Genomic DNA, 8,478 nt, shown 5'->3' on the forward strand with positions numbered 1-8,478 from the left:
ATTGTATAGAAGTTTGCCAAAATATATGTTTTGTATCTCCTCCTGATGTAATTGATTCATCCTCTGGAGCTAATGTATTATCCAGTGCCGTATTATTTACAATGGGCAGTGGATCTTCTAATTGTCCTGGGAGAGGCTGTCCTCCACTGTCACTGGGAATGACCGGATAATCTTCCTCTTCGGGGCTCCATGGAGCCCCGGAAGCCCGTTTCCCTGCTGTAAAGATCTACCTTGTCTGTCTATTGTGGAAAAGCATTCATCAGTCCAATGGCGCCCCTTCCCACACCTCCTGCATAGACCAGGAGGCTTAGGCCTTCTGTTTGATACATTCCTGGTAAAAGCATTATTTCTAGGAATGCGTTGTCTACAGTTCCTACTAAGATGTCCTATTCTACCACAGTTAAAGCATTTTGCATCTTTACGCCTATTTAAATTCTTTGAGATTGCCTTCCCTACCCATGCCTCTATATCATCACAGGTAGGGTATTTGGCATCCTGGTGCCTCCTCAAACCTGTAGAAATAGCTTCACCTACCCAAGCTCCTGTATCCTGACTTTTACATTCCAGGTTCGCTGTATGCAGAACCCATTCCTCCAATGGTGCTGATCTTATTTTTAATGGCCAAATTACCTGCCTGCATTGAGGATTCGCGTTCTCATACGCCAAAGATTCTATAAGAAGACGCCTGGATTCTGGGTTCGCTACCTGAACCTCTACTGCTCTGGATAATCTCTCTAAAAATTCAGTGAACCTTTCCCTTGGGCCCTGTAATACCTTGGTGTAGGGTTGCATTATCTCTCCTGTTTCACAAACCTTATCCAAGGCATTTAAAGCAGCTGTACGGCACAAAGACAACATGTGCTCATCATATGCAGATTGAACCTGCGTGTCAGCGTAAGGACCCTCCCCAAGAATCTTGTCTTGGGGTACTTCATGACCGTTCTGCAATTCCTGAATCTCAATTGCTTTTGCTTCTTGCCTCCACAAAGCTCTCCATTGAATTTGGCAAGAATTTTCGAGTACTGCAGAGGCTAATTGGGCCCAGTCTTTTGGGGTTACTTTATTTACAGTAGCCCATGAGGTTAGGAGCTCTCTGACAAAGGGAGAATGAAGACCATACATGACAATGGCCTCCTTAATATTTTTTAGATCCTTCATCTGTATAGGCTCCCAGTGATAAGCAATGGGACCATTTGATTGTTTTTTCGTTGCTGGTTTTTCTGTTACAGATACCGGAAAAACCATAGGGGAACGCATAGCAACCTTAGGGAAATCATTCTGGCATTTGAGAAGCTTTGGGAAACTCCTGTCCTGACCTGTTGCCTGTATTTCTGATTCTGAAGTATCAGATTGAGCGTCTTCTAAATCCTGCAGTCTATTCATCATTGTTTCTCTGAGCTCTTGAAGTTCTTGGGACAAATGATTTTCTAAGGATGTCATGGAATCTTTCATTTTTTTACATTCATCGTTTACATGTGATTCCAAATTTCTAATATTCTCATCCTTAGCAAGTACCTCAATAGCATGTAAACTGCCTTCAACAAATGATATTCTATCAGTTAGTTTACCATTGCTCTCAGACATGGAACAATTCTTTTCTGCTAGCATTTCAATTTTATGTTCCAGTCTTTGTAATTTGCTAGTGAAATCATCAAACATGGAACCGTGTTTGTTGTTAAATGTTTCCACATTATGTTCCAATTTTTCAATTCTATCTATGGAACACATTTTTCCTGAAAATAATTCAATTTTGTGTTCTGTCTCTTTAAACCTGTTCGTCAGACCTACATTATCATTTTTAATATCCTGAATATTTTCGACCAACCCTTTCTTACTCTCCTGCAATGAATTTTGCATTTCCTGAATCCTTTGTATTAAGATTTCAAAACTATCCTGCGATGACTGCATGACCTGTATAAGTTTATTCCTATTTTTGAGCCATTTCATTAACAAAATTATATTGATTATGAAGCTAATAATCACCATCGTGGGTAGGAAGCACCTTTCAGGTAGGTCCTCAACCCTTTCTAAAATCCCATCCATACAAAAAACAAGAAAATTCTTAACATCCTGCATCATAGTGTTAGCTGTTGACATTGTATAAAGCAGTTACGTTTGTTACCAATGGAGTAATTCAGGCCGAAATCAACAGGCTGCCAGTGAGAGAGCACGTGGCCGGAGTCAGCTGGCCGCCAGTAAAACAGCACGTGGCCGTGAGAGAAACCTTGGAATACCTAACCTTACCGGCAGGTAGAAGGTGCTGGTTCCTGGCGGCAGGAATCGTGCCTTGCCGAGCGAAGTGGTGAGGAACTTAGCGAAAGGAGAGTCCACGTGCGCCTGGTCGGGCCGAGAGAAGCCCTGGGTCCCCATTCCAATCCCGCTCCGACACCAAACTGTTGGCTTTATGGACGCTGTAACGATACGCGACACACAGTTACTGAAAGGGAAGCTAAGTATTTAATTTAGAAAATTACTCACACGATACCAAACCCCGAGAAGCCCAGCAGATCTCAGCTAGCGACTGGACCGGAAGCCGAACTCCAGGAAAAGAGAGCGAGACTTCCTGTGCGCTGTCTTTTATGCCTTCCCCCCGTAACGCCCCTAGCCATGCCCAAAAGTGGGCTTGGCTAGTGACGTAGTTCCGCCTACATACGTATACGTCTTTACGTCCAGCCGTATACGTCTTTAGTCCTGCCTAAAGTGGGTGTGGTTAGCGGTGTGGTAAACCGCCCTTTTATTACCTCATCTGTATGCGCCTCTAGTAAGTCACATGTTTAATGGCGGCATCAGACTTCCTCCTACACTGGAGGCATCACCATCCCTGACTTCAAGCTCTATTATACAGCTGTAGTCCTAAAAACAGCTTGATATTGGCACAAAAATAGACAGGTAGACCAATGGAATTGAATTGAACACCCCGATATTAACCCTTACATGTATGAACATCTGATCTTCAACAAAGAAGCTAAAATTTCACAATGGAAAAAAGAAAGCATCTTCAACAAATGGTGTTGACATAACTGGATGATGTCATGTAGAAGAATGCAGATAATCCATGTCTATCGCCATGCACAAAACTTAAGTCCAAATGGATCAAAGACCTTAACATAAATCCAGCCACACTGAACCTGTTAGAAGAGAAAGTGGATGGTACCCTTGAACAAATTGGTACAGGAGACAGCTTCCTGAACATAACACCAGTAGCACAGTGAGATCGACAATCAACAAATGGGACCTCCTGAAACTGAGAAGCTTCTGTAAGGCAAAGGACACAGTCAGCAAGACAAAAAGGCAGCCCACAGAATGAGAAAAGATATTTGCTAACCCCACATCTGACAGAGGGCTGATCTCCAAAATTTACAAAGAATTCAAGAAGCAAGTCTCCAAAACACTAAAGGATCCAATTAAGTGGGCTACAGAACTATATAGAGAATTCTCAATAGAGGAGTGCAAAATGGCTGAGAGGCACTTGAGAAAGTGTTCAACATCCCTAGCCATCAGGGAAATGCAAATTAAAACAACTCTGAGATACCATCTTACTCCTGTCAGAATGGCTAAAATCAAAAACCACAACAACAGCTTATGCTGGAGAGGCTGTGGAGAAAGGGGGACACTCCTCCACTGCTGGTGGGAATGCCAACTCATACAGCTACTTTGGAAATCAGTATGGAGATTCCTCAGAAAAATGGGAATCAGCCTACCACAAGACCCAGCAATTCCACTCTTATACATATATCCAAAAGATGCACATTCATACAACAAGGACATCTGTTCAACTATATTCATAGCAGCATTATTTGTAATAGCCAGAACCTGGAAGCAACCTAGATGCCCCTCAAAACTGAAGAGTCGATAGAGAAAATGTGGTACATTTACACATTGAAGTACTATTCAGCAGAAAAAAACAATGGAATCCTGAAATTTGGAGGTAAATGGATGGCACTAGAAGAAACCATCCTGAGTGAGCTAACCCAGTTACAAGAAGACAAACATGGTATGTACTCACTCATATATGGATTTTAGACATAGATCTGGGGAGTGCCAACCTACAATCCCATGGCCAGATAGTCTGGGCAACACAACCTTCACCAGTGACTGATAGAAGCAGATTCAGACTCCCACCGCTAAAATATTTTGAAAGAAATTAAGTACTAGACATTCTCCCATGGTCACAAATCAGAAGTTTCAATTTTATTAACTTGTTAATTTTCTTTGTCCTGTCCCAGCAGGCTTTGTTGATAGAAAATGACAAGAAGATTCTCAACCTCCACATAGAAATGCACTTCACTGAAAATAGACACAGAGATTTCAACACAGGCACACCCGTGCATGCACACGCACACACATACCTAAAGGACTTAAACTACTTGAGTTAAAACTTAAAATTGATAGCATTCACTATAGATTTTCAGATTAAAACAGATGTGTATAGACCCCTTCCTTGACTTCTGTGGGCATTACTTCAATTGGGTTGCCAATAAGGTCACAGAAAAGCTAAGTTGTAAATGCATCTACTGAATTTACATGGTATATACTAAAGTTTGGCTGCACAGCACACAATGTAGAGTGTCAATTGTTCACCCTCAGAATTATGTTGCTGGCTTGCTGCCCATTCACAGGTGAGAGAATTAAACCACTCTTCATGTGACTAGGAATAGATAGAATTATAAAAAAAATTGAAGGACGACTCTAGTGTAGGTATATTGCTTTGCATTAGTGTAAAACCAAGACATTGTCCAGTTGGGAAATATCTACATGAATCAATAGCAGAGACCACGGTACTCATATGTACCCAATTAGTTTCCAGCAAAAGAACTAACTGACTTCAAGAATTATGTGAAATTAATTCTGTATCATTACATTAACCATGACGCAGAAACCACTGGATAACTGTATGTGGAAAGTAAGAGAGAGAGCAAGGTAAATCAAACATTGGCCTTTGTCTCATATGAGAAGTCCATATGCCTACAGGAAAGAGCTAACCCTGTGAAGCATTTGCAACAGGGAAACATTTTGAAGTTGGGCAAGAATATCACATGTCATGATCTAGCTATTTAGTAGACTGAACTAGGTATATGTTTTATTTCCAGCAGTAGGAAACTCGGCCTCTAAAACAAGCAAACAGACAAAACCAGCTCACAATATCGGGGACAAAGACTGCTTTTTAAAAAGTGTAAAAAACAATTAAATATAAAAAACTTAAACTGAATTAATCACAAATGTAAGTTTGGTTCTTTAAAACACAGTTAAAAATGAAAATAACAGATGGTAATATGTCTAATGTGTAACTTAGTAATAGATATAATGAATTTCAAGCCTTTCCATTCAGAATATACAAAGAATTCGTACCAGTCTAGAAAGAGATGAATAATTCCATGAAAAATAAGAGTTGAAATTTTGAATGCTATCACTAAAGACATGCAAATGAAAGATTTTCAACCTCACTAGTTTTTAGTCAATTTCAAGCCATAATGAGAAAGAGCTCACATTGCTAGCATCCAAATGACTGACAATAAGCAGATGTGTAAAGTCGACAAAAGTCATCGAAGTGAAACAATGAGATGTGTGTACTTTACTACATATAAATTATACCTCAATTTAAGTGCTCTCACAAAAAACTGTGATGCCCAGTTTGAGAATGCTGCTTTTGCCTTTCGCATTTGGAAGGACAACCTTTATCTTCATCATATAAGCGCATCCCAGTGGGTCTACGTACTATTAATACTGCTGTAATATTAATATTTAATCACATTAGGAATTATTACAAAAAGTAAACAGATGCTTGCCTACATATGAATATGTTTTCTTAGATTCTTTGATGATTTTGAAAATGTGGTTTGCTAGGTCTGGTTTAAGTGAAATATTCTTAATTTTATTGATGGTTGTGAATATTTTTAGAATGCTCATGATCAACACAGAATTCTATGTACTGTTGACAAGATTAAAATATCTGTCTCTTTCATAGATGGACTTCATAAGGATGAAACAGCACTGATTTTCAATTTTTTTAATGGGATGGATAGGCTTATTATTCAAGGGAAAAAAGGTTCAGCGCACATCACAGAAAACCCAATTGTCAATCTTGCCCCTCTTCTACCTGTTCACCTGTCTAATTCCTAGTCTTCCATGTCTACTATTTTCTCTGTTCCCTATAACCAGTAAAACACTTAAGCTGACCAAGGACTATCTGCAGACAGAATTTTAACCTATCTAGAGTTTGGGTTTCGCTTGATGTTATCTTCCAACAGTTTTTGGTTTCTGTTTTGTAGGGTCTCTGGCATTGTAGACAGACACTCTCCAACCAAGTCATGCCCCTATCCATCTTGGTATCAACTTCCAGGCCTAAGATAGAAAATCCTATATTGAGCACATAGACTGCATTCCTTCAGACTAACCCAATGTTGGGCTATAACCCATTAAATAAGAGGATTTCCCTTTTTTTTCTGTGAAATGTGTGAATGAATCTAACTTTTTCCTCAGGCTTCTAAATATCTCAAATTGCAACTTTCAAATTGCTAATTCATCACATAACTATACAAACACGAAATATGTAATACTGCATTATGTCACTCATGTGGTAACTTGGTTAATGGCATTCTGGAATATTCATCCAAAGAGGGGATTTTCATCTAACAAGATTGCCCATTTTAGCTCAAAAATTAGTTAAATTTGCCTGTCAGTAGATTGCAAAGCAATTCATTTATTTTAAAGAGCATGAACATTATCTGAAGCAACTGTGGTTTTCTGAAGAAAAACACATACATATTTAGAAGCCAGGAGGGACACTGACACATTATTGTGATATGAGTGAAGTAAAGATAAAAGAGAAACCCACCACTCTTGCACGTCGTTCTGTGTTCCTCTGCTTTGATTTTCTAAGGCTTGCAGAATTTTTGCTTTGACTGAGTCTACATGATGTCAAAAAGCATCCAAATTCAAATTTGAAGAATGTTTCCTTATCTTTTAGACATAGCTTTCATCTAACTGTACTTCAATTTTCTCTGTACAAGAAAAGCAATGCCTGTGTCTTATCCGCTATGAAGAGATTTCCCTTTAAAGCTTGGACGCGTTAACCAAATTGATTCTGCAGAACAATACACAACTTCACCATCTGCACAATAAGGTCGCATTTTACTGCCTTCATTGTAAATTTGCTATCCTCTGGTTCAAAGGCAGAAGCAACTTTCCAACTGAAATGAGTTTGAAACCATTGTAGTGAATAGGATATTAACTAGGACTAGTTGGAAATGTAACAAAAGACAGAAAGTTAATATTTAATGGTCTAGTGCTATTCCAGGCTATTGCAGGATGCTTTAGTCTATAACTTTTTGGCTTTTTTTTAGAGATCCCCACCACATAGCAACCAAATAAATCATACATGGGGTCTTATTATTACTTATGACTGCCTGGCCTTAGGTTGCCTTGTTTCTAGACAGCTTTTCTTAATTATCCTATCTACCTTTTGCCTTTGGGTTTTCCTGTTCTCTTATTTCTGTAAAACTTACTCTTACTCCGTGGACTGGTGTGTAGCTGGATGACTGGGTGGCTGGTCCCTGATGTCTTCTCCTCATTTCTCCTTCCTTTTTTATACTCTCTCCTTGCCAGCTCTGCATATCCTTGCTCCTGCCTAGCTATTGGCTGCTCAGCTCTTTATTAGACCATAAGGTGTTTTAGACAGGCAAAGAATCACAGCTTCACCCAGTTGAACAAATGCATCATAAACAAAAGTCACACACCTTAAAATATTCCCCAACACCAACACCAGGCCCCTTTCTATGTCTAGACCAAGTTCTATCATAAGCTAGGTTAGTGATATTTAGATAAGAGCCCTGGTCTCATGTTCATCTGTTACAAAGTGGGGCTGTCAAACTCCTTGTCCATCCTTCAATTAAAATATGACAGAACAGATTATTTTCAAGCAAAGCCTGTTTTCTCACAGAGAAATGTGGCTATGACAACTGAGCCAAAAGAACTTCCTGTTTGGATGCTTAGCTTTATGAATACAATGCATGTTCTTTATGAAGACTCTGACTGGGCTTTTCAAAGTAAAATAAACTCTGGGATTGGCAGTCAGCCTTGACAGACACTGGCATCCAGATATCAGATAACCCATATGGACTCTCATTAAAGACCCAATACATCCCCCAGTTCATTCATAAAATGAGGCTTGCCATTGGCTTGGGGTATACAGTTTGCTAGGTGACTGATTTTTCTTGTTATGTAGACTTTATAAAAGGATATCTTGAAATGACAGATATTAACAATCTTCTATAAAGGATATTCTCTCTGATATTAATTGTCCAAGCCTGAGCAGTTATGAAATATCAGAGATAAAATTCACCCTCGTGCATTCTGGACTTTGAAGCCCAGGAACCTGAGTCAGTTCCTAAGCCTGGAAATGTGTGTTCTGATATCAGTTCCTTTGGTAGGACTTCAGAAGCATCACAGAATATTTAGAGAGTTCCAGGAGAGCACTAT

The sequence above is a fragment of the Mesocricetus auratus genome, unplaced genomic scaffold, assembly GCF_017639785.1.
Source record: "Mesocricetus auratus isolate SY011 unplaced genomic scaffold, BCM_Maur_2.0 Super-Scaffold_100018, whole genome shotgun sequence".
In the NCBI taxonomy this organism is placed as follows: Eukaryota; Metazoa; Chordata; class Mammalia; order Rodentia; family Cricetidae; genus Mesocricetus; species Mesocricetus auratus.